This window comes from Mustela lutreola, chromosome X (genome assembly GCF_030435805.1).
Source record: "Mustela lutreola isolate mMusLut2 chromosome X, mMusLut2.pri, whole genome shotgun sequence".
NCBI lineage: Eukaryota > Metazoa > Chordata > Mammalia > Carnivora > Mustelidae > Mustela > Mustela lutreola.
The window spans coordinates 23,444,236-23,472,095 of NC_081308.1; the positions used below are offsets into that span (position 1 = coordinate 23,444,236).

Here is a 27,860-nt window from a genome sequence, read left to right on the forward strand (position 1 = left end):
TAATAGCAGCTAACACTAAAATTGTACTAAGTCCCAAGAATTCTTAAGTATACATAATTTGACCTTCACAATAAACCCATTCCTAGATTCTATTTTTATTCTCATTCTTAAAGAGTGTATACTAAAGAATTGATACTAAAGTGCCTTGCCCAAACCACACACTTGATCAGTGACCAGCACTGATACTGAGGCAGGCTGATTTCAGAGTCAACTTCTTTGTGAAGATTAAAAGCTATCAATTCTGTAAAGCATTTATACTGGTTATAGACTTTCACTAATCACTGGTTAAATGTTAACTAACTAATCAAGTATCATAGTATGTGTATTCAGGGGGTGGGGGGTTTAGACTTCACCTTTAGACTTTTGATATAAGACAAAGTATATTTATTCAGAGAGATAAAAATTTTAATCTTTCTATGCAAATATATTAATTTGTTGTAACTAAGAATTTAAATTATACTATGGTTTTTGTTATCACTCTTCAGCACCTCTCTTTTTTTCTTTTTTTAGAATATGTGTACTTTTTTAAAGATTTTATTTATTTATTTGACAGAGAGAGACTGTGAGAAATGAAACACAAACAGGGGGAGCAACAGGCAGAGGCAGAAACAGACTCCCCTTCAAGGAAGGAGTCCGAGATGAGCCTCGATCCCAGGACCCAGGGATCATGACCTGAACTAAAGGCAGACGCTTAATGACTGAGCCACCCAGGCGCCCTGACACTTCATTTTTTTAAAATTTGTGAGATACATTAAAAAATGAAGGCCCAGACAATGAAATATGATTTGACAATAAAAAGGAATAAAGAGCTGATACATGGATGAAACTCAAAAACATTATGCTAAGTGAAAGAAGGTAGACACAAAGACTATGTATTATAGTGTATTATAAGCCATGAAGCAGATGTTGCCTGTCCTGTCCCACCTCCTGAAGCACCAAGACAGCGAAATTCTCTGGGACACCTGCTGGGCCCTGTCTTACCTCACTGATGGCTCCAGAGAGTGCATCAGCCAAGTGGTCAACCCGGGGGTCCTACCCAGGCTGGTTCAGCTCATGAGTAGCTCAGAGCTCAATGACTTGGTAAATGTCCTCAGTCCTGTCTCTGTCTGGGTCTTCACAGGAGAATGTGTGAGTCATACTCCCTTGAACCAGGGTCTCTGCCAGCCCTGGTCTTCCACAGTCGGGTCTCATACTTTATCTAGAACAAATATGCTTAAAGGAAAATATACATAAAAAAAGAAATATGCATAAAAGAAAAATCTCTAGGGACAGAAAATAGATAGTGACTGCCTGGGATTGGGGGTTGTGGGAATGGGAGTGAACATAAATGGGCATAAAGTTTCTTTTCCAAGTGATGGAAATGCACCATGTTATAGTACAATCTAATTTTAGTACAATTTTTATTGTATTTTATGGTATGTATTTTATCTTCCAATGAAGCTATTAAAGAATATGCAAGTAACCTAGTCTCCCTTAGTCTCTGTGAACAACTATAATTAAATACCTGGGTGCTCTTAAACAATTACCTTTTACTGTTACATCATTCCATCTAGCAGAATACTCACTCATCTATCTTTTTTGTTTCACTTTTTAAATTTCAATGTATAATTATTATATAAAAACTGCACATGTTTAACATATACAGTATGAGTTTGAACATCGACATGCACTTGTGAAACTATCACCACAATCAAGATAACATATCTATCACCACCAAAGTCTCTTCCCACCCTTCGTGTGTGTGTGTGTGTGCGTGTGTGTGTGTGTGTGTATGTGTGTTACAAATATTTAAAAGGGGATCTACCCTCCTTAATTTTATAAATGCGCATCAAGGTGCTGTTAAATATAGGCTTTATGCTGTAGAGCAGATCTCTAAGACTTACTCATTTTGCATAACTATAACTTCTTACCCACTGAACTCCCCGTATTCTACTCCCCCAAGCCCCTTGCAACCAGTATTTTACTCTCTGATTCTGTAAGTTTGACTAATTTTAGATAGTTCATATAAATAGAAGCATGCCTTACCTGTCCTTCAGGTTTATTCATGATGTTATGTATGGCATAATTTCCCTTTTTTTTTAAAAGATTTTATTTTTTTATTTGACAGAGAGAGATCACAAGTAGGCAGAGAGGCAGGCAGAGAGAGAGAGAGGAGGAAGCAGGCTCCCCGCTGAGCAGAGAGCCAGATGCGGGACTCGATCCCAGGACCCCGAGATCATGACCTGAGCCGAAGGCAGTGGCTTAACCCACTGAGCCACCCAGGCGCCCATAATTTCCCTTTTTAAAAAAAATATGTATTTATTTATTTATTTGACAGAGAGAGATCACAAGTAGGCAGAGAGGGAGGCAGAGAAAGAGAGAGAGAGAAGGAAGCAGGCTCCCCACTGAGCAGAGAGCCTGACACGGGACTTGATTCCAGGACCCCGAGATCATGACCTGAACCACCCAGGTGCCCCCATAATTTTCCTTTTTTAAGGCCAAATAATATCCTGCTGTATGTGTATACTCCATTTTCTTTATCCATTCGTGTGAAGTGACATTTACTTTCTCATCTAATAGTCCTATCCTTGATAACAGACACCATGTCTTTTTTCTATCACTGTGCCTCCAAGAAGCACTGCAAACATCTGCTTAATAAATGAACAAATGGAGTTATTTTTCTTTTATGTAATTAACTCTTTCAATAAACCCTGAGATTTGGGCAACTTTTCTTCATTTTATAAATGCAAAAACAAAGGCTGGGCATGTTAACTAAAAAGTAATGGATCATGTAATTTGTAAGTATTTGTAGGTAGAATTTAGACTAAGAATGATGACTGTGTCTCTATTATATCTGAACAAAAAGCCTTATGTCTACCCTTCCTCAAGCCCAGGATTGACACACTCTGCAGGAAAGACATAAATCCCTTTAGTCTAAATATCTGAAGGGTGTTTAATTTGACTTTAATTTTCTCTGAAATGCAGAAGCCACTTCTCTATTACAAGCAGTTCTATTTCTCTAACTTCCCAATTTTGACAAAGGCTCTATTAATTTACGTCTGATTATGAGCCAAGGCCACCATCCTCTAACATCCAAATTAAAGGAAAAGTGGCATGAGTTTTAAAAGAGATAAAAAAATTATAAAGCTCCATGTCTGGAAATGTTGATGACGCAGATTTCTTTAGCACTTATCTTTTTAAGCAAATAGTTTAAAATAGTTTGGAATTTTTAACAAAATTTTTCTTGCAATAAATAAGCAGGGATTATTAGTAGCTTTTCTTATGATATTAAACTTCTGTAGGAGGGTAAGAATAAATGTATAATGAAATATAGACATTTCTACTCTAGTTTATAGATGGTGAGTACTTATAACACTTGTAATCAATAAAAAAAAAACTTATCTCTATAGATATATAAAATTGGGCTTTTCAAAGAAAAGGCATAGAGTGTGGATGTGAGAGAAAGAGAGGACGAATATAACAATTTACATCCTACACCTTTATTAGAGACATCTCCAAAAATAAGAATCACATTCCTTAATTAGGAATCTAGCACCATGTAGATTTTTCTACCTTAATGTGTTCATCTCAACTCTCTTTTAAGTATATTTGAAAAGTTATTACCAAAATAAAAGAGATACTGAGATCAGTAAAATAAAATGGCATTTCCATAATTCCAGATAATTGAATAATCCAAACAAGGTAGTAAAGATAAAAAACACATTTTCCTTGTATTTTACCTTGTAAAATACTTTTACCCAGTAATTTGACAAAACACAGAGGTTAAGTTCTGTTAATTATTATATCACATCATATATTTTTGTTTTTAATCAAACTCTATGTCTACAAAGAAATAAATGACACATATGCTTTCAAATAACTATATATAACAAATATTAAGCCAATGTTCCAGAATTGGCTGGCGACTGGCATTAAGATCATAACGTCTAACTAGCCAAGAATGTTATTTTCCTTCTTGGAGTTTCTAGAGTACATACATCCTCTATCACTTATCACATAGTGTTCACAGTCATTCTTTATACTGCTGTCTAGTTTTATTATTCATTCTTGTACAGTGATTTATCATCCACTGTCCTGACTTATGCCCAGTCTAGATTGACACTTCTTATTGAAAAGGACTGGGTATTATATTTCTGAGTGTCCTCTACTGCCTCAAAAGCAGGTGCTGCATACATGGCAGGCCATCAATATTATTTGTTGAATGATTGCAGGGAGGTTGCTGGGCCCAGCATTCCTGTTCATTTGCCTAGGAGAGGGTATACTGATGCTGCCACCCTTTTATTATGTAGGGCAGATATTTTCCATTTGCAGCTGCATGTTCAAGAGAAAAGTACATTCTTCATGTTGTTTTTTCCCCTTTATTCTGATGTTCCTGTTTAAAATTGAAGAAATTTACTGAAGATATTTGCTGATTTGGGAAAAATATATTTCTGACATACTGATAGGAGAAAAACTGAAAAATTCAAATTCATTTCCAGTCAAATTAGAGAAGTGACTACTCTGTTTTCTTGAGACCTATTTTCACACTTCAATGCAAATTTATTAAAACTCTTTTATTTCGGTATCATGGAAATTATAGAATCAAATTTTTCACCTAGAAAGAAATGTCAACTGCAAACAATTAGGGCCTGAATTTGTGAATTTTTGTTTTAGAATGTCTAATTTCAAAGTATTCATGAATGTGAGCTCTAGAAATTGTTTTCAATACTTGCTTTCTTAAAGTTTCTTGCTTTCTAGAGTTTGGAAGATGAGTAGTCATTTTTGTTAATAAACATACTTATGGAAATAAGTTTAGTGTTTAGAGATATTCCAGTAGAAATATTTGTATTTTAAAACTAATGGCATATTTTGAGTAACTCCCATTTATACAAGCATGAAGTTCAGGATATCATCACAAATTGAACATATCATCAATAAAAAAAATCAACAATTTCTACCCCTGAAAAATAGATGACACTTCATTACCAAATTTTAATTTAAAATTACATGTTAATTAGGAGTTCTTTCCAATTCAATAGTCTCCCTTTTGAAACATATTGCACGTACTCCTAAATATGAAAATATAAGAAATGCTTTTTCCTTTTTAAATGAAAACAATCTTTAATCTTAGAATAAATCAAAAAAGCCCTCAGAAGAGACAAAAATTATAAAATGGCAGTTTCTATATCTCATTCTACCAATCAACTAAGAATTTTAGTAACTGACAGTTTGATAGATGTACCAAGAAAAGATGAAACTTGGCTTACTTCCTATTTATTTGTATTTGTATTTAAAATTTAGAATGCATATGAAATTCAGGTATAAGATTTAACACCAATACTGAAATATGAGGCTTTTACAACTTTGTTACAATAAACATGAATTATTAAATATTGTATCCTATTATAATATTTCTCCATTTCTAGCTGAATTATAAATCTATTAAAGGCAAACAACATATCTTGTACTTTTCTATATTGCCTCCAGTTGCTTGCATGAGCCATTGTCCAATTTCTGTTGATCTTATTCTGATCACAAATCTCACAAGAAAAACTTTTTCTGATTTCATAATAAGGAAGAATTAGTAGAAAGTGTATCACTAAATAATGAAATACATTTTAGTCTTCCCTTTAATTTGCTAAGGTATTCCTCCAAGCACTGTGACAAACTGTTGAACAATGTAATTATGAGATCTCCATTTAGAATGAGGTAAAATTCTAAACTGAATAAACATATTATTCTGAAAGCATTATGCTTAATTCTAGGTGCCATAATATATGGAAGATGCCAGTCAGATTGACAATGAATCTCAAGGGTTGTTGTGAAAGCCAAGGAAAACAAAGAAATGAAGAATTCCACATTTTCTGGCATGATGAAAGGCAGCAATACATCTAAGTACTCAGGACAATCAAAACTTGGCAGATGAAAACAGTCCTTTAAACCAAGAGTATTAATACCACCGCTGGATGTGTTTATCTTCCCCCACCCATGGCTCTAGCTTTTGCCACTAATTTATTATTATTTAACAGATGAATACACACATAATAAAGATGACTTTAGAATAATAAGAAACAAAGATTCATGCAGAGAACCAGGATTAAATCACAAACTGGCAATATAACAGAACCTTTATTTCCAGAATGCAAACATCTCATCATTAATTTGTAAACACTGCTAATATAATTCTTTTAAACTTGCATTACTGAGCACTGGATAAATATTTTTAATGAATTAGACATATTAATACTTTCATTCTTCTGTTGGTTTCACATGTGAACAATGATAAAACCATCTCTAACTCATATGCCTTTTCCATGTGTACTGTAGGAAATCTTTCAATTATAAAATGATGCCATGTACACATGCATGCCTTGCACACATCCTCCCATTATATTTAATAATAAATCACTGCTAATTAGTATACGAAGTAATACATTTAATAAATGTTAGATGTGAAATCTTGTCCTTTCATGTGAACAGAAATACTGACTCATCCACTTATTTAATTAAAAGCCCATACTTATGGGTGCCTGGGTGGCTCAATCGGTTAAGCATCCGACTCTTGATTTTGACTTGAGTCATGATCTCAGGGTCCTGGGATTGAACCCTGTCTTGGGTTCCCTGTTTAGCAGGGGTCTTCTTGTTTTCATCTCCCTCTGCTCATGCTCTCTTAAATAAATAAATCTTTAAAAATAAATAAATAAATAAAAGTCCATATTTAACCCATATGCATCATTTGACAGTTTGCACATCCTTTAATTCTGAAGAGATTTGCCAGGTGAAGACATTTTATGATGTGCAATAACTTTTTTTGAGAGAGAAAAGGGTTGGTGGAGGAGCAAAAGGAAAGGAAGAGTATCCTAAGCAGTTTCCACATCCAGTGCGAGCCCAACCTGGGGCTCAATCTCACGACCTTGAGAACATGACCTCAGTAGAAATCAAGAGTAAGATGCTTAACTGACTAGGCTAGTCACATTCTAAAGGGCATTAACTTCTAATGGAAAAAAGTTCTAAAGAAAAATTACCCCCAAAGCGTGTCTTTAAAATTCTTTTAAAAATACCTATTTATAACAGGAATAGACTTGAGGAATAAATACTTTTTCAAGGATAAGGAATTATAAAAAAAAAAAAAATCCATATTCCTAGTGAGCAGATCTGATTCTCTGTTCTATCTAGTTATGTCACATTGAGCTTATATTCAAACCTATTAAACCTCATTTTCTCATCTGTAAAATAGAGACATTTATAACCCCCAGATTTCTGCTTGTTCTCAAGCTCCCTTTGCTAGTTCTGGAAATAGATTAAGTTTTCACTAAATATAAGAGAAAAGGATGCTGGTCCCTCAAGATAATTTTTCATTTTTTTATACATGATGACACATTTTCATCTAGCTTCCCTTAAAAAATTTATCATAAATATAACACACATGTAAAAAACTGCACAAAAACCTACAGCTCCGTTATATGCCATAAAGCAAATGCTCATGGAACCACTCTCCAATCCAAATTTAGAACATTACCACTATACGGATACCCCCTCCTGGGCCACATTTCATTCTGTCTTGCTCACAGGTAATCACCTTCCTGATTTTCCTAAGAATTACATTCTTATTTTTCTTTACACTTTATAAAAGTACATCCCTAGATTTTCCTGTACTTTGAAATATATATCCGTATTATTATATACCACATATCTTGCTATCTTCTTTCTTTCATTCAACATTGTATCTATTTTTCATCTATGTTGCTACATGTGTTTGTAATTCTCCTTTTCATTACTTTGTAGTATTCCACTGAGCAAACATGCAAAAATTTAGGTTTTTATCCATTCTACTATTGATGAATGTTTCTGCTGTCTCCAGTTACTAATATAATGGATAATGTCTATGAACATCCACTCTCATGTGTACTGGTAAGCACATGTGTACATTTTTAAAGGTGTGTTTCTTGAGTTGAATTGCTAGGTAATAAAGCTAAAATATTTTCTCAAGTGACAAAGACCAAAATACAGAATTCTGGTTTTTTATATCATTTTGCTAAGATTTTTGTACTATAATTTTAATATTAGCTATTCTGCAGCAGTATACCATATTTAAACTTACATTTTACTGATGACTGAAGGAGTTTTTAATCCCAGATTATATGTTTATCAGCCATTTGGATATCATCTTTCAAAAATATTTTTTAAAGTTTATTTTCTAATTGTTGCTATCCAAAGGGGAATAAAAGACACAAAAAATTTATGCCTTTTGGTCTCTGTCCTTCACTTCAATCAGATATTGTTGGCCTTCAAGAAGGTATGTTCAGTATTTTTGCCCTGTACGTTATTTTCAGTTATCAGATTAAGTTTAATTACCTACTACACCATTTCTAGAAGACTTGTAACTCATTTGTTATACAGCAATAGCAATTTAAAGAACCTGTAGGAACACGCCTACTTTTTCCATCTTATACCACACTAAACTTACCTTATTGAAGGCCATCCCATTTTCCCAGTTGAAACACCATTCTTTCTGTACTCAGTATCATGGAGCTTCCAAACTCATGATTCTTATATTCAGTATTTGGAATCTTCTAAATACAACCAAAAGGAGAAAAGAGGCTCAAAATAGAAAGGTGACTAGAATCAAGCTTATATCCATATTTCTGTTCCTTGGGTCTGTTGTCTTTCCTCCTCTATGCTTGACTCTTGTTGGATTTTACTTATTAATAAGCTCACCCCACTTTGCTTTGAATCAACACACATCTTCAGTTTTCTCTTTCCCTCAATTATCCACAAACTTCTTGGAACCATCTTGCCCCTCCAGAATTCCAAATACTTTTGCTTTCTAGCCCATCTGAGACAATGCCTTCAGACCTACTGGTCCATGAAACCAGTTAATTCAGTTCATTCTGTATGTGTCCAGGTTCTGAGATGACATAGACACTCACAGTGTTTCAATTCCCCTGTCTGTCATTTTTTTGGTAATGTATTATCCTAATTCCATCTTACTTTTTAGAGTTCTTACTTACTCCTTCAATTGTGCTTCTTTCTTTTCTTATCCCCCAAATGTATGATTATCTGGATACCAACTCCTTTGAAAAGCACAAAGTTCAGGATTCCATTCATTATTATTCTACTATCTAAACCTGCATTAAAAGTTCTGACTTCTGGGGTGCCTGGGTAGCTCAGTGAGTTAAGCCTCTGCCTTCGGCTCAGGTCATCATTTCAGGGTCCTGGGATGGAGCCTCACATTGGGCTCTCTGCTCAGCAGGGAGCCTGCTGCTGCCTTTCTTTCTGCCTGCCTCTCTGCCTACTTGTGATCTCTCTGTCAAATAAATAAATAAGTTCTGACTTCTACAAAAATTACAGCTAATTCTAATTGCCAATGGGTCACAAAATCCAAAACTGTCATCTTAATATCACCTACATTTGTCAATTTGGTATTTTAATGACATCATTCTTTCCATTGTCCCTCAAAGTTAGTAATCTGAAAATATGAATGCTAATTTTTCTTAAAATATCCTTCTAATTTGTCTTCTACTTTATATACCCAGTACATAGAAGTAGAGTATGTAGACTGGGGTTTTTCATTCAAGGGTCCATGGAGTTATGGGGAAGTGATAGCGAATCTGTGAATCCATAGAAAGTGTACATAATTTTGTATATACCTATGTGAGTTCATAAAGCAACACTATTAATTTTCATTAGTTTATTAAAGGATTAAGAATCAATGTTCCAGATTATAATCACCTTATACTAGGATTATTGCAGTAACCCCTTGGGCTTAATAGGCTTGCTTTCTAAATTTGGTTGATCCGGGTGATGAATCTTTAAACAGCTATTTTAATCCATCCAATATTAATTTATTCATTTAATAAATATAAATTGAATATCTCCTATGTGACAAATACTATTCCAGGTTCTGGTTTACAGTGGTAGACAAGATAGAAAAAAATCCCTCTTCTCATGGAGCTTACATTTTAATGAGCAAAGAAAAATCAAATAATCTATCAATAAATAAAGAATTGAGGAAATACCCATTAGTCCTACTTGCTGTCCATATAAGTAAATAGGGAGATTTCATAGTTATAGAGTAGCTATTTCAGAAGAGATGGTCATGAAAAGCCCCTCTAAGAACACGACAGCTCTAAATGAGAAGAAACAACACACATACAACCGGAAAAGCATCCCATCAGACGTATACCTTAACACAAAAAGCCAAAAGGGGGTAATGACCTGGTACTTTGTAAGAACAAAAGAAGAGGCCAGTTTTGCTCAAGTACAGTGAACAAGAGGGAAAAGTGGGGGTGAGGTCAAAGGGATAGGTAGAAGCAGACAATTTAAGTCTTTGGAAGTGAGAACAGAGCTTGGATTAAGTGTAAGCACAATGAAAATTCAGCAGAAGAGATGGTATCTGATTTACCTTCTGTAAAGAATGAAAGCATTTTGACAAAGTAGAGGAGAGGCAATTGAAGTATTGCAGCTAGGAGATTGTGGAGGTCGAAATACTTGTCTCTGCAAAGCCTACACTATTTTCTTCTTGGGGCCTTAGTGTAGTCATGGTGACATTACCTGTGCTTTATTTGTCTCCCCTCGCTTTTGCACACATTACCTCCTTTCCTCCACATCACAACTCCACAGTATTAAACCTGTTACACAAATACTATTTAAAAAAAAAAAAAAAAAGGAAGACACCAGAATGGTTGAGATTGATCTTGAAACAAGTGGCAAAGTGAACTCATTATTATATACATGTGTCCTTTAAATTCTGTTATAACTTTAACTACCTTATTGACAGACCCTGGCCTCTGTACTATTTGTACTAACACACATATTAAGCACTATGGCAAAATGTAAAAGTTCAGGTTTTTAAGTACTTTATTGATAAAAATAATAGTCAAAATACTGTTTTATCTTTAAAATGCTAATGAATACATTGTAAAAAAGGAAACATTTTAAAATCAATATTAATCAATGCCATTTTTAAAAGCAATTATACATCATGAGTCGTGATTATAATTGTATGGAAACTACCTTCAGCTAATAAACAAGTAGGATTAAAATTAAGATGTTTTGAGGGTAGATTTCATCTATTATAACTAAATTGTGTTACTTCTACCCTAATTCTGTTCTTAAACGCCATTCTCTTCTTCAAGTTTCTTTATATATCATCCTGTCCCCTTTTATTTCAAACATTCGTGCCCAACCTTGTCTCTATACATGCATTTTTAAAACTCTTTTAGCTATCAGCAATGTTTAAATATTATGTGCCAGAAAGTTATGAAAAACTGATGGTGAAAGGAAGCAACATGAAAGTCATATTACGTGGATTCTTAGTGGAAGACCATTATGACATTTGTGGTTGGAGAAATCGAAGTTAGGTTCAACAAATGCATTTAATTTTTCTTATACCTAATTTCTAGTTAATCTGTCTACAAAGGAAAAAAAAACTGATTAAAAGCCCTTGGAAAACTTAAGGCTTAGAAGGACCTTAAGGCTTGCATTAGGCAGAAAGTTAGTTTTGTGTAGGTAATAATTGCACATTATCTTGAATGTACAGAGAAAAGATACTAGAATAAATGAAAATTCCATCAAATTAACATCAAACCTGAATATTCCTGACTCCTACAAGCAAACCAACTATCTTAGCTAAAATTCAAATCAGGGCACAATTATGCTGAACTTGTGATTATCAGAAATAACCAAGTTCTACCAGTAAAACATCATTTATCACTTCATTCACTTTCCAACTTCTTGGAAATTAATTACATATAATCCAGGAATCCCACTTCAGGGTATCTATCCAAAATAATTAAAGTCAGTATCTCAACAAGATATATTAGCACCCCCATGTTCACTGCAGTACTATTCATAGTTGCCAAGTTGTGGAAACAGATGAAAAATTCTTTTAAAGGTGTGGTATACACATACAATGAAATATTATTTGGCTTTAACAAGGAAGAAATTCTGACACACATTACAACATGAATGAAACTTGAGGGCATTATCCTAAGTGAATTAAGTTATAGAAGGACAAATGCTGTATGACTTCACTTATATGAGGTATTGAAAATAGTCAAATTCACAGATTCAAATAATAGAATGGTGGTTTCCTGTGGCTGGGCAGAGGGGGAAATGGGGAGTTTGTAATCAATGGGTATAAAGTTTCAGTGTCAGCAAGATGAATAAGCACTGCTGATCTACTGTACAAGATAGTGGCTATAATCAGAAACATTGTATTCAACACTTAAAAATTTATAGACCTCATGTAGTCATTACTGCAGCAAAATAAAAAGTAATAATTATCCCTATATAAAAACTAACCATTCTGTTGCTCCTGTAGTGCAGTGTTTTCAGTTCTATACTGATTTCATTATAGTTACTAGTTTATATGTCTGCTTTTCCTATCAGAAGAAAAGTTTTGGCCATTACATTTTATCTCCATCTTTACAACATCCTTATGAGACAGAAACAACAGAGATCCCAGACTATATATTAAAAAAGCAAGGCGAATTGATTCAACTGTCAAGAACAAGCTGGAATATCAATCTACTTTCTCAAACTCCAAAGCCATGTTGTACTCATTAGTCCATACCCAGTAGTCCTTGTGTTAAGAACCCTTAGTACAGATGGAAGGAGGGACTTATATTTACTTAAAAGTTCTTTAATGCCCTCAGCCTGTGGGTCTAGATGTCATCCTTAGTTATCCTAAGTTTCAGAGATGAATCAATATTGCAGTGTTTTATAATGGGTTCAGGAAAAAAGTTAGAAAACTATATGTATGCAACCTCCAGAAACCATGCTTCATCACCTCCTCAATTACCATCAATCGAAAAAGTTGCTTTAACTACTTTTCAAGAGGCACTTCTAATGAATGTATGACAAATGAATTACAAACAGAAGGGTACCTTTCTGAATAAAGAAATCCAAATTAAACACCAAAAAAGTTCAATTATGTCAACTGATAGGAACATTTCTCCAAAAATCATCATATGTTGTATTAAATACAAAGTTCAGTTTTTAAAGCAACTTCTTTTCAAAGATCAACTGTCAAGATATGGTTTTTGCCTTCAAAATACCAGTATGTAAAACAGTATGTAAAACATACCAAATGTAAAACAGAAATGATTCCTAGACAATATTAATCAACGTCATTTGTTTAAAAAAGCAATTGGAGCACATCATGAGTCATGATTATAAATGCATGCAAACTGCCTTTGGCTAATAAACAAGAAGAATTAAAACTGTACTGTCAACCAGATCAATGATAACTAATTTGTATAGATTTAAATTATATCTACCTACCTCAGGCAATCACTGATTTCTTTAATAACTGTGTTGGAACATACTTTTGAGCAATTAGAACTCAATTGCTATCAAATAGCTAAGATTTTAAAATGGCATTTAAAAATTACATGCTTGAACATTTAGAAGAAATTAAAATCCTGTTTATTTCTGATTGCTTATTATTTAGGCCACTGAACATCTTCTGAGTTCAATTTAAATAATTTCCTGTGGTATTTTCTAACATTCTTGATATTCATAGGCTTCAAGGATGAGGGTTAAAATAAAACACACATTTGTGGCAAACCACATAAGTAGGATTAATTCCTAACAAATAAAAAAGTGACTAGCCTATGTATCTGGTCTTAACTTGAAAACTCCAGAACTCAAATTAAAGAATCCATTTGACTGAGAAAGTTCCAGGTAAATTTTCTTTCTCTAAATTTCTGGGCTAAAAATCCAAGAGCATCCCCTATTCCATGCATAAGGGAAGAGATCTAAGACTGTCTATGTTCTCTGGTACAATCAAGTTGATTCTAGAAAAATCACTTAAATCTCTGCTATCCACCTCCAAGTAGATAATGGTTTGAAAATTTTAAGCTCCAATGTCCTGTAAAAACCCCTCTCCCTTTCCCTTAGATTCGCTTCAGGAACAGTATTTTTACCTTAATTTGAGAGAATGATTAATAAGATATACTCTTATTCCTTACAAATCATGAAGAGATAATGAAGCCAGCCTCTGAAGCCTGAACCATTACAGTGCCTCACAAATCTGTGCTAAGGGCTGACCATAAAACTATCCTATTGCAAAGAAGTGATCATTGAAAATATAATTTAAAGGCCACCTGGATGGCTTATTTGGTTAAGCAACTGCCTTTGGCTCAGGACATGGTCCTGGAGTCTTGGGATCGAGTCCCCCCTCAGGCTCCTGGCTCTGTCTGCTTCTCCCCCTAACCTTCTCCCCTCTCATATTCTCTCTATCTCTCTCAAATAAATAAGTAAAATCTTCAAAATTTTAAAACCAAGACTGTTTAGATTTTCACTTCTTGAAATCAAGTAGATAATAGATTCCAACTCTCCCTTAGAGAACAATTTCTAAAAACTCTTTAAACAGCTTCTGAAAAACAATGAAGAGACAATATGATAGTGAAGAAGATATAGGAATGAAAACCTGAAAGAATTAAAAGAGCTCTCAAAGCTTATTTTGTTTTGATGACATTTTCTGATCTGAAATAAATATCTAAAAAACTAAGCTGCAATTTTGGCAACATCATACAACAACAGGAAAATGCAAAGTTCAGGGCCTTCCTAATGTTGGACTCTGACATTCCACTCATTGAGAATATATGTATATGCATACATGTTTATATATAAACAAAATGAATGGCAACAATGTTAAAAGGAACAAGAGGGGGAAATTAGGATCACTTGTTATGGTAAGGCATTCATACTACCCTTGAAGCCATTTTACTGTCACTTGAAATTGGATTGGATTAGTTGTAAATGTACACTGAAAACACTGAAAACAACCTTAAAAAGAAAAAAAGTACAACTGATATGCTATGCTAAGAGAGGAAGTAAAGGGGACTTATATAATATACTCAATTAAAATCGAAGAAGAGTGAAAGTTAAAACTAGGAACAAAGAATAAGGGAAACAAATAGAAAAGAGTAACAGATACTGATCCAACTAAGTAATCAATAAAGACTTTGAATGTCAGTGATCTAGACACATTGTCAGAGAGGATTAAAAAACAAGATTTTATCTTGTATACCAGAAACTCACTTTAAATGTAAAGATACATATGCTGTAAAAGTAAATGGTTGGAGAAAAATGTATCATGCTAACACAACTCAAATACAAACAGAGGTAAGATATATTAACTTCAGACATAACATAATTCAGATCAAGAAAAGTTATCATCCATAATGAGGGACAGTGGATCATGATGAAAATCCATTCTCCAAAAAGATATAACAATCTCAAAATGTATGCAATTAACAAGAGCATCAAAATACATGAAGCAAAAACGGACAGAACTGTAAGAATTAATAGACAAATCCACTATTACAGTTGGACATTTTAACATCCACCTATCAGAAATGGGTGGATCCAGCAGGCCAAAGTCCATAAGATATAAACAAACTCAGTAACACATCAACTATGTAGATATGATGGATATCTACAGATTACTTAAGCCAACAACAGAATAAAAATTCTTCTAAACTTCACATGGAACATGCACCAAGATAAACAACATTCTTGGCCATAAAACACAACAAATGTAAAAGAATGGAAGTCATACAATATCTATCCACACATCACAAGAGAATTAAACTAGCAGTCCACAGCAGAAAAGTAGCTGCCAAATACAACATACCTGGGGATTAAACAACACATTTCTTAGTAACATATGGGCCAAAGAAGAAATCATGAAAGAAATTTTAAAATAGTTCAAACTCAAGGAAAAAGACAAACAGTTAACCAAAATTTGTGGGATGCACTGAAAGTAGTAATGAAAGGGAAATGTATAGCATTGACTCTATATGTTGGATTAGAAAAAAAAAAAAAAGATCTAAAAATCAGTCATCTAAGCTTCCCTTTAGGAAACTAGAAAGGGAGAATAAATTAAACACCAAATATGCAGGGAAAAAAGCAATAATAAGAGAAAAGTTAAGATGGCTGCATAGTAGGAGGACCCTAGGCTTGTCTCGTTCCTTAAAAACTATCAAATCATTCTAAGTACTTCAGAAATCAACTTGAGGACTGACAGAACAAACTCCATAACTAAAGGGAGAGAAGAAGCCATATCAAAGAAGTAGAAAGTGCAGAGATGTGGTTTGAGAGAGAAGTGGATCATCTGTGCTGCGGAGGGGAGGGAATCCTGGGTGCAGAGAAGGGTGAGGGTGAGAGGGACAAAGGGAGAGAGGAGAACATGGGGGAATATACAAGGAAGATATTTCCCCAAAGCTACTGGCTGGGAAAAGGAGAGGAGATGATCTTCCTGAGTTCTTGCTACCAGGGGCTTGAAGACTAGAGTTTTAAAGAACAGTGAGCTTGGCTGGGATAGAACCCAGAGGGTTCTGCCTTACTCCTTAAGAGTAGGCAGGCAAACAACCCAGGGACAGATGGGCATAGAAACAGAGATTTGAAGAAAGCCTGGGGCACACCGGGGGCAGATGATTTGCTCATCTTGGGGCACATCCCTGAGAGGCAGAGTTTTGGGAGATGCCTCTCCAGGAACAAAGGAGCTGATGGGCACCAATTCCTGCCCTGCCCCTCATCATTAACACAGAGCCACGTGCAGAAACCAGCTCAACCCTGACACCGGCTGCCTAACCTGCTTACACCATGTCCCACACCTCTGTGCACTGGCAAGACTTGCCTCAGTTCCAGCGTGGCAGGGCCCTCCCCCAGAAGACCAGCACAGGCCCTTGCCCACACCATGTACCTAAGGCTGGACTTTTAAAAATCAGTGGGCTTGGATGGAATAGTGCCTAGAGGGCACTGCTCTTCTCCTGGAGAAAAGGCAAGCAAATAACCTGGAGGCAGACAGTGTGGAAACAGCATCTGCAAAACACAGGGGGCACATGGGGGAGGCGGGGATTATTCACACTTCTTGGAACACTTCCCTGAGAGCAGTGGGCTTGGAGACTGCTCTCTGGGGACAAAGGAGCTAGTTGGTGCCATTTCCCTCTCACACCTCTGAACATAAACAGAGTCACCTGCAGGAAGCAGCACAGCACAAACCCTGGCTGCCTAATCTACTTACTCCAGGGCCCACACCCCTGGTTTTGGCAGTACTGTCATTCTCCGTAAAGCCTGCCTCAGTTCTAGCCAGGCAGGCCCCTTCCCCACAGGACCACAGGAAGCCCCTGCCCAGACCATGTCTCCCAACCAGAAAGTTCTGTGGGCCTTCAGTTCTAGTGCAAGTAGTATGGGGTCTCATTTCATAAGCAGGTCAGAGCACACCACATTCTGTCCAGGAACCAAACACTGCCCACTACAGGCAAGGAGAGCCTCTGCAGATGACTGGTCTGAGGGATAGAGCAGTCAAAACACAACAGCAGAGTGCACACAGCACACATGGAAGATATGTGAAGACACATGAAGCACCAGGACCTGGACAATACATGACCTCTTCATAAAGCAATTACTCTCAGGAACAAGAAATGTAATGGGATTTTCTAAACAAAGAAGAAGACAGAGACTTAGACAAAATGCCAAGATGGAGGAATTCATCCCACATGAAAGAATAAGATAAGGTCAGAGCCAGATATCTAAGTGAAACAGATTTAAGTAACATCCTGATGGAGAATTTAAAGCAACACTTATAAGGATACTCACTGGACTTGAGAAAAGAGTAGAAGATTTTAGGGAAACCCTTATCACAGAGAGAAAAGAGTTAAAAAACAATCAGAGTGAAATGAAAAAGTCAGTAACTGAAGTTGGAAACAGTCTTAATACAATAAACACAAGGCTGGAAGACCAAAAGAATGCATAAGTGATACAGAAGATGAAATAATGGAAAATAATGAAGCTGAACAAAAGAGAACACAAGAATAGACTTATGGAACTTAGTGACTCCATCAAACATATTAACATTTGTATTATAGGAGTCCCAGAATATGAAGGAAAGGGAAAAGTGGGCAGAAAATTTATTTTAGGCAATAATAACTGAAAACTTCCCTGATCTGGGGAAGGAAACAAACATCCAGACCCAGGAGGCACAGAGATCTCCCATCAAAAATCAACAAAAGCAGGCCAACACCAAGATATATTGTAATTAAATTAGCAAAATAGTGATAAAGAAAAAAAATCAAAACAGCACAAAAAAAGTAGTCCCTAACTTACAAGGGAAGACCCCTATGGCTAGCTGCAGATCTCTCCACAGAAATTTGGCAAGCAAGAAGAGAGCGGCATGATATATTCAACATGCTGAATAGTAAGAATCTGGAGCAGAGAATAATCTATCCAGTAAGGATATCATTCAGAATAGGAGGGGAGACAAAGAGTTTACCAGAAAAACAAAAACTGAAGGAGTTTGTGACCGCTAAACCAGCCCTACAAGAAGTATTAAAGGGGACTCAATGAGTGGAAAAATCTCCAGACACAAGAACAAACTAAGTAGTAAGATGGTAATAAATATATATCAGTAATTACTCTGGATGTAAATGCACTAAACTGTCCAAAAGACACAGAGTGTCAAAATGGATATTAAGAAAAAAATAAAAATAAAAAATAAAAAAGCACAAGACTGAGGGTTCCTGAGTGGCCCAGATGATTAAGTCTCTGCCTCCGGCTCAGGTCTTGATCTCCAGGTCCTAGGATAGAGCCCCGAGTTGGGATCCCCTCTCTGAGGCGAGTCTGCTTCTCCCTCTCCCCGTCCTTGTGCTCTGAGTAAATAAAATCTAAAACAACTACAACAAGAACAATAAAAAAAACATAAGAGTCATCATGACACCTGGGTCAGTCAGTCAGTTAAGCGTGTGCCCTCAGTTTAGGTAATGATCCCAGGGTCCTAGGATAGAGCCCAACATTGGGCTCCCTACTTAGTGCAACATCTGCTTCTCTGCTCCTGAAACCCCTCCCCCAACTTGTGTCTTCACTTTCTCTCTCTCAAATAAATAAATAAAAACTTAAAAAAAACCCACAAGATTCATCTATATGCTGCCACAAGAGACTCATTTTATACCTAAAGACAACTGCAGATTTAAAGTGAAGGGATAGAAAAATATTAACCATGCAAATAGATATCAAAAGAAAGTTGGAGCAGCAATACTTATAAAGGACAAACTAGACTTTAAAACAAAGATTGTCACAAAAGATGACGAAGTATATTGCATCATAATAAAGGGGACAATCCAACAAGATCTAACAATTGTGAATATTTATGCACCCAACATGGGAGCACCCAAATATATAAAACAATTCTTTTTTTTTTTAAAAGATTTTATTTATTTATTTGGCAGACAGAGATCACAAGTAGGCAGAGAGGCAGGCAGAGAGAGAAGAGGAAGCAGGCTCCCTGCCGAGCAGAGAGCCTAATGCGGGGCTCGATCCCAGGTCCCTGGGATCATGACCTGAGCCAAAAGCAGAGGCTTTAACCCACTGAGCCACCCAGGGGCCCCATATAAAACAATTTTTAACAAACATAAAGGAACTCATTGATAATAATACAATAATAGTAGGGGACTTTAACACCTCACTTAGAGCAATGGACTTATCACCTAAGCTGAAGATCAACAAGGGAAACAGTGGCTTTGAATGATACACTGGACCAGAGGGACTTAACAGATATAGTGAGACCACTTCATCCTGGAACAGCAGAATACACATTTCTTTCAGGTGCACATGGGGCATTCTCTAGAACAGATCACATACTAGGTCTCCCATCAGGCCTCAGCAAGTACAAAAGAGTGAGATCATACCACGCACATTTTTCTTTACTACAATGCTATGAAACTTGAAGTCAACCACAAGAAAAAATTTAGAAAGACTGAAAATACATGAAAGTTAAAAAACAGAAGCAAACAATGAATGGATCAACCAGGAAATAGAGAAAAAACTAAAAAATACATGGGAAAAAAATGAAAATGAAATCATAATTGTCCAAAACATTTGGGGTGGAGCAAAAGTGGTCCTAAGAAGGAAGTATAGAACAATACAAGGTCTACCTCAAGAAGCAAGGAAAATCTCAAATAAACAACCTAAACTTACCCCTAAAGGTGCTAGAAAAAGAACAAATGAAGCCTAAAGCCAGCAGATAAAGGGAAATAATAAATCTGAGAGTATAAATGAAAGCAAATTAAAAAACAATAGAACAGATCAACAAAACTAGAGCCGGTTCTCTGAAAAAAATTAATAAAATTGATAAAGCCATAGCCAGATGTATCAAAAAGATAGGACCAAAATAAATAAAATCACAAATGATAGAGGAGAAATGACCAATAGCACAGAAATACAAATAATTATATGAGAATATTATGAAAAACTAAATGCCAACAAATTGGACAACCTAAAAGAAATGGATGAATTCCTACAAACATATAAACTGCCAAAACTGAAATAAGAAGAAATAGAAAACTTGTACAGGCCAATAACCAGCAAAGAAATTGAATCAGTACATCAAAAATTACCCAACAAACAAGAATTCAGGACCAGATGGCTTCCCAGGGGAATTTTACCAAATATTTAAAGGAAATTTGATACCTATTCTTCGCAAACTCTTCAACAAAAGAGAAACAAAAGGAAACCTTCCAAATTCATTCTACGAGACCAGCAGTACCCAAATATAAAAACCAGAGCAACGCTCCAGTAAAAAAGAGAACTACAGGCCAATATCCCTGATGAACACAGATGTAAAATTTCTCAGTAACATACTAACAGCCAATTTCAACAGTACATTAAAAGAATCATTTACCATGACCAAGTGAGATTTCCTCCTGGACTGGTAGAGTTCATTTTTTGCCAATCAATTAGCATGATATACCAGATTAATAAAAGAAAGGATAATAACCATATGATCCTTTCAACAGATGCAGGAAAAGCATTTGACAAAGTACAACATCCATTCATAATAAAAACCCTCAACAAAGTAGGGATAGAGAGAACATATTTCAATATAATAAAGTTCATCTGTGAAAAATACACTGTTAGTATTATCCACAATGGGGAAAAACTAAGAGCTTTTTCCTCTACAGTCGGAAATAAGACAGGGATGTCCACTCTCACCAGTATTGTTCAACATATTACTGAAAGTCTTAGACACATAAATCAGAAAACAAAAGCAAATAAAGGGCATCAAAATTGGCAGAGAAGATGCCAAACTGTCACCATTTACAGATGACATGATATTCTATAAAGAAAACCCAAAAGATCCACCAAAAGCTTGTAAGAACTGTTACACTAATTCATTAATGTCACAGGATACAAAAATCAATGTACAGAGATTGGTTTCATTTATATACATCAACAATAATGAAGCAGCAGAAGGAGAAATCAAGGAATCAAACCCATTTACAATTATACCAAAAATAGTAAGATACCTAGGAATACACCTAACCAATGAGGTAAAAGATCTATACTCTGAAAACTGTAAAACCGTGGTGAAAGAAATTGTAGGTGACACAAAGAACTGGGAAGACATTCCATGTTCATGGATTGGAAAAATATTGTTAAAATGTTGATACTATCCCAAGGAATCTACACACTTAATGCAAAACTTATCAAAATACCACTTGTATTTTTCACAGAGATAGAACAATCCTAAAATTTGTATGGAACCACAAAAGACCCCAAATAGCCAAAGCAACCCTTGGAAAGAAAAACAAAGCTTGAGGCATCACAATTGTGGACTTTAAGTCATATTACAAAGCTGTAGCAATCAAGGCAGTATTGTACTGGTACAAAAATGGACACATAAGTAAAATAAACAGAAAAGGAAATGTAGAAATGAACCCACAAGTATATGATCAATTTATCTTCAACAAAGTGGGCAAGATTATCCAATAGAAAAAAGACAGTCTTTTCAACAAATGGTGTTGGGTAAACTGGACAGCAACATGCAGAAGAATGAAACTGGATCACTTTCTTACACCACACACAAAAAGTCAAAATGGATTAAAGACCTAAATGTGAGACAGAAAACCATCAAAATCCTAAAGGAGAATACAGGCAGCAATGTCTTTGACTTTGGGCATACCAACTTCTTTACTAGACATGCCTCTGGAGGCAACATAAACAAAAACAAAAATAAACTACTAGGAATTCATCAAGATAAAAAGCTTCCACACAGAGAAGAAAACAATAAACACAACTAAAAGGCAACCAACAGAATAGGAGACGATATCTGCAAATTACCTATCTGATAAATAGCATTCAGTATCTATAAAGAACATACCAAACTCAACACCCAAAAAACAAATAACCCAATTAAAAATGGGCAAAAGACATGAATAAACACTTTTCCAAACACATTTAGATGACCAACAGACACACGAGAAAATGTTCATCATAACTTATCATCAGGGAAATGCAAACAAGACTGCATCAATCAGAATGGTTAAAATTCACAACAAAGGAAACAAAAGGTGTTGGTGATGATGTAGAAAAAGGGAATCCTCTTACACTGTGCGTGGGAATGCAAATTGGTGCAGCCAATCTGAAAAACAGGTTGGAGGTTCTTCAAAAAGTTAGAAATAGAATACCTTACCACTCAGGAATTGCAGAACTAGGTATTTACCCAAAGAATAAAAAGATACAAATTCAAAGGGATACATGCACTCTGATGTTTACAGCAGCATAGTCAACAGTAGCCAAATTATGGGAAGAGCACACATATCTATCAACTGATGAATGGATAAAGAAGATGTGTTATGTGCAACAGAATATTACTCAACCATCAAAAGAATGACATGGACAGAGCTATGGAGTATTAAGCTAAATGAAGTAAGTCATAGAAAGACAAACAGCACATGATTTCACTCATATGAAGAATTTAAGAAACAAAATAAAAGATCATGGCGAGGGGGCACCTGGATGGCTCAGTGGGTTAAAGCCTCTGCCTTCAGCTCAGGTCATGATCTCAGGGTCCTGGGATCGAGCCTTGCATTGGGCCCTCTGCTCAGTGGGGAGCCTGCTTCCTCCTCTCTCTCTGCCTGCCTCTCTGCCTACTTGTGATCTGTCAAATAAATAAATAAAATCTTTTAAAAAAAGATCATGGGGGGCATAGGGAAAAAGAGAAAAATCAAGAAACATACTCTGAACTATGGGGAACAAACTGATGATTACCAGAGGGGAGAAGGGTGGGGGGTGGGGTAAATAGGTAAGGGGGATTAAGGAGGGCACTTGTCATGATGAGTTTTGGGTGTTGTAAGGAAGTACTGAATCACTAAATTGTACACCTGAAACTAATATTACACTCTGTGTTAACTGGAATTTAAATAAAAACTAAAAAAAATCAATAATATGAATTAAAGCAGAAACCAATGAAAAAAGAAACTGATAAAGAAAAACAATAAAACCAAAAGCTGGTTCTGCAAAACTTTCAGTAAAACTGATACACCTAAGCCATAACAACCAATAAAATAATAAAAAAAGAGGACACAAATTACTAACATAAAACACGAGGATAAGACCTCACCAGAGATTCCATGGACATAAAAGGATAATCAAATAATACTATAAATATCTCTATATTCTCAATTTTTATAATCTAAATAAAAAACATTACTTCTTTGAAAGAAGCAAAATTCCAAAATTCATACAAGACAGAATTGAACTGAAGTTATGTTATTCACACAAGAAGAAAAAGACAATCTGAATAGACCCATATTTATTAAATATATTGGATCAATAACAGAATGCATCAAGCCTAGATGGGTTCACTGCTCAAGTCTATATTTAAGGAAGAAGTTGTGCCTATTTTCTACAATCTTTCCCAGATGATAGTAACAGAGGACTCATTTCCTAATGCTTGGCACGAGGCCACACATCAACAAATGATGCTGGATATCCACATGCTCAGGGGAAAAATCTAAACACACACACCTTAGACAGTTTGCAAAAATTAACTCAAAATGGACCACATACCTAAATGTAAAATGAAAAATTTCTAAAAGAAAACAGGCAAAAACCCAGACAATGTTGAGTGTGGTGAGGACTTCTTAGATCTATTACCAAAAGCATGATCCATGAAGGAAAGAATTAATAAACTGGACTTCATTAAAAGTAAAAATTCCTATTCTTCAAAAGACAATATCAAGAGAATGAGAAGAGAATCCAGACTAGGAAAAGTATTTGTGCAAGACATATCTGGTAAATTACTTTTATCCCAAAACATACAAGGAACTTTTAGAACTCAACACTAAGAAGTCAAACAAAAAGTAGGCCAAAGACCTTAATAGAAACCTCACTGAAGATACAGAGATAACAAATAAACCTATGAATAGATACTCCACATCATATGTTATAAGGGCAATGTAAATAAAAACGAGATAGCACTATACATCTACAAGAATGGCCAAAATCCAGATCACTGACAATACCAGATGCTGGCAAGGATGTGGAACAACAGGATTCTCATACAGTGCTGGTGGGAAGGCAAAATTATACAGCCACTTTGAAAGACAGTTTGTCAGTTTCTGATAAAATTACACACACTCTTACTATGCGATCAGTATGCTCCTTGGTATTTACCCAAATGAACTAAAAACTTGTGTCCATATGAAAACCTACACATGGCTGTTTACAGAGGGGTTTTATGACAATGAAAGTATTCTATAGAATACTAGGATGGTAGATAACATGTTTGTTAAAATCCACAGACTGTACAATATTAAAACTGAACCCTGATGTAAAGCATAGACTTTGGGGTGATAATGCTGTATCAGTGTAGGTTCATCAATTCTAACAAATGAGATGATGACTTGGGGGAGGATGGGCATCTATCTGTGGGGATAGAGGGTATATGGGAATTCTCTGTGCTTTCTGCTCAATTTTTCTGTGAACCTAAAAGTATTCTAAAAAAATTAAGTTTATTGTGATTAAAAAGCTTATTTGATCTAAAAGAGTGTGTAAGAAGAACAGTTATAAGGTTGTTTATTCCATGGCAAGGAGTGTGGTTACAGCCAGTTAGCAACTGACCTCACCCCAAATGATTAAACTGTATTCACATAAAAATTAATGTTCACAGGAATTTATTTTTGTGGACATATGAAAAAAATATGCTGTATTTTGATAAATTACCTCCTCTTTTTGTATTTTAATCTTTAGGGACAAGTATGACAAGTAACTTCTTAAAAATCAATGTCTAGATCATACACACAGATAGGAAAATATGACATAAGTGAGAATAATCTGAATTAATTCATCAAAATCGAAAGCTTCTGCACAGCAAAGGAAACAGTGAAGAAAACAAAGAGGCAACCCACGGAATGGGAGAAGATATTTGCAAATGACAGTACAGACAAAAAGTTGATATCCAGGATCTATAATGAACTCCTCAAACTCAACACCCACAAAACAGGCAATCATATAAAAAAATGGGCAGAAGATATGAACAGAGACTTCTCCAATGAAGACATACAAATGGCTATCAGACACATGAAAAAATGTTCATCATCACTAGCCCTCAGGGAGATTCAAATTAAAACCACATTGAGATATCACCTTACACCAGTTAGAATGGCCAAAATTAACAAGACAGGAAACAACATGTGTTGGAGAGGATGTGGAGAAAGGGGAACCCTCTTACACTGTTGGTGGGAATGCAGGTTGGTGCAGCCTCTTTGGAGAACAGTGTGGAGATTCCTCAAGAAATTAAAAATAGAATTTCCCTATGACCCTGCCATTGCACTCCTGGGTATTTACCCCAGAGATACAGATGTCGTGAAAAGAAGGGCCATCTGTACCCCAATGTTTATAGCAGCAATGGCCACGGTCGCCAAACTATGGAAAGAACCAAGATGCCCTTCAACTGACGAATGGATAAGGAAGATGTGGTCCATATACACTATGGAGTATTATGCCTCTATCAGAAAGGATGAATACCCAACTCTTTTAGCAACATGGACAGGACTGGAAGAGATTATGCTGAGTGAAAGAAGTCAAGCAGAGAGAGTCAATTATCATATGGTTTCACTTATTTGTGGAGCATAACAAATAGCATGGAGGACAAGGGGAGTTAGAGAGGAGAAGGGAGTTGGGGTAAATTGGAAGGGGAGGTGAATCATGAGAGACTATGGACTCTGAAAAACAATCTGAGGGGTTTGAAGGGGGGGGGGGGTGGAAGGTTGGGGTACCAGGTGGTGGGTATTATGGAGGGCACAGATTGCATGGAGCACTGTGTGTGGTGCAAAAATAATGAATACTGTTATGCTGAAAATAAAAAATAAATTAAAAAAAAAAAGAAAATATGGATGGAAAAAGAGGATTCTAAAAAGTGATGGACTGGGGTGCCTGGGTGGCTCAGTGGGTTAAAGCCTCTGCCTTCAGCTCAGGTCATGATCCCAGGGTCCTGGGATTGAGCCCCTCATTGGGCTCTCTGCTCACTGGGGAGCCTGCTTCCTCCTCTCTCTCTGCCTGCCTCTCTGCCTACTTGTGATCTTTCTCTGTCAAATAAATAAATAAAATCTTTAAAAAAATTAAAATATAGAAAGTGATGGCTAAGTAGATATTGGAAACATTGTAAGTAAATGAAATAAAAATTCAGTGTATAGTTTTAATAGTAGCTAGATACAACTGAAGATAGAACTACTAGAAAAATTATTGATAATTCAGCCAAAAACAGATAAAATGGATGGAGGCACAGAGCTACAATGACAAGGTCTAACTCATATTTAGCTGTCCCTGAATGAGAGTAGAGAAATATTGGAGAAGGGAAATTTTAGGACCTAAAAACAAATATCCAAAACTTAAGCAAGGTTACTATTCTACAGGAAAATATATATCCATGGGTGGGGGAATGGGTTAAATGGATGATGGGTATTAATAAGGGCACTTGCTGTGATGAGCAGTTCATGTTGCATTTAAGTAATGAATCACTAAATCCTACACCTGAATCTAATATGACACTATGTTAGCTGAAATTTAAATAAAAATTGATGAAAACACATACACACAGAAGCGCTGCAACAGACTCCAATAGAAAACACCACAAATGCCCATCAAAAGTGGAATGCACAGGCAGTGTGCCCAGCAGTTGGGAGGTCTGTCTTTTGTTCCAGCGGTGTTTGGACGGACCCTTCTACCAGCCTCCAACCACCTTACAACACTTTATCGAGATACAACCTTTGGAGCCATCTTCTTGGCCACCCTCTGCCTCCAGGACCAGCCAACACACAGTTTTGAGCTTAACTTCTTATCACTGATCAACCATGAGCTCCCACATTCATTTGTGTTTTCTTTTAAATATTTTATTTTACTTACTTGGCAGAGAGACACAGCGAAAGAGGGAACACAAGCAGGGGGAGTGGGACAGGGAGACCAGGCTTCCCGCTGAACAGGCTCCATCATGCAGGGCTCCATCGGAGGACCCTGAGATCATGACATGAGCAGAAGTCAGACTCTTAACAACTGAGCCACCCAGTTGCCCCCAGCTCCCACATTCCTCAGTAGTATGCCCCCAATGGGGAGGCCACAGTCAACTGTCTGGTCAACGTGCATCTGTGGGCCTCCTACACCTACCTCTTTCCGGGTTTCTATTTCCACCTGGACGATGTGACTCTGGAAGGTGTGGGACATATCTTAGGCTAGTTGGCTCAGGAGAAACCCCAGGGTGCCCAACATCTCCTGAACATGCAAAACCAGCCCAGCGGCATCCTCTTCCAGGACATGCAGGAGCCGTCCCAGGAGGGCACTGTAGTGAAACCGTGGATGCCAGGGAAGCCGCCCTGGTTCTGGAGAAGAATCAGAACCAGGCCCATTTGGGTCTGCGTGTCCTGGGTTCCGCCCGCACAGACCCCCAGCCCTGTGACTTCCCAGAAAATCACATCCTGCATGAGGAGGGGAAACTCATCAAGAAGATGGCAACCAGCTGACTCACCTCCGCAGGCTGGCCGGCCCCCAGGCTTGGCGAGTATCTCTTCGAGAGGCTGACCCTCGAGCACCACTAG

The 27,860-nt window shown here is 36.3% G+C and overlaps 1 pseudogene; it reads left to right on the plus strand.

The window, feature by feature from the left end:
* The first annotated feature begins 894 nt into the window (after nt 1-894).
* On the plus strand, nt 895-27,860 carry LOC131820902 (ferritin light chain-like; annotated as a pseudogene).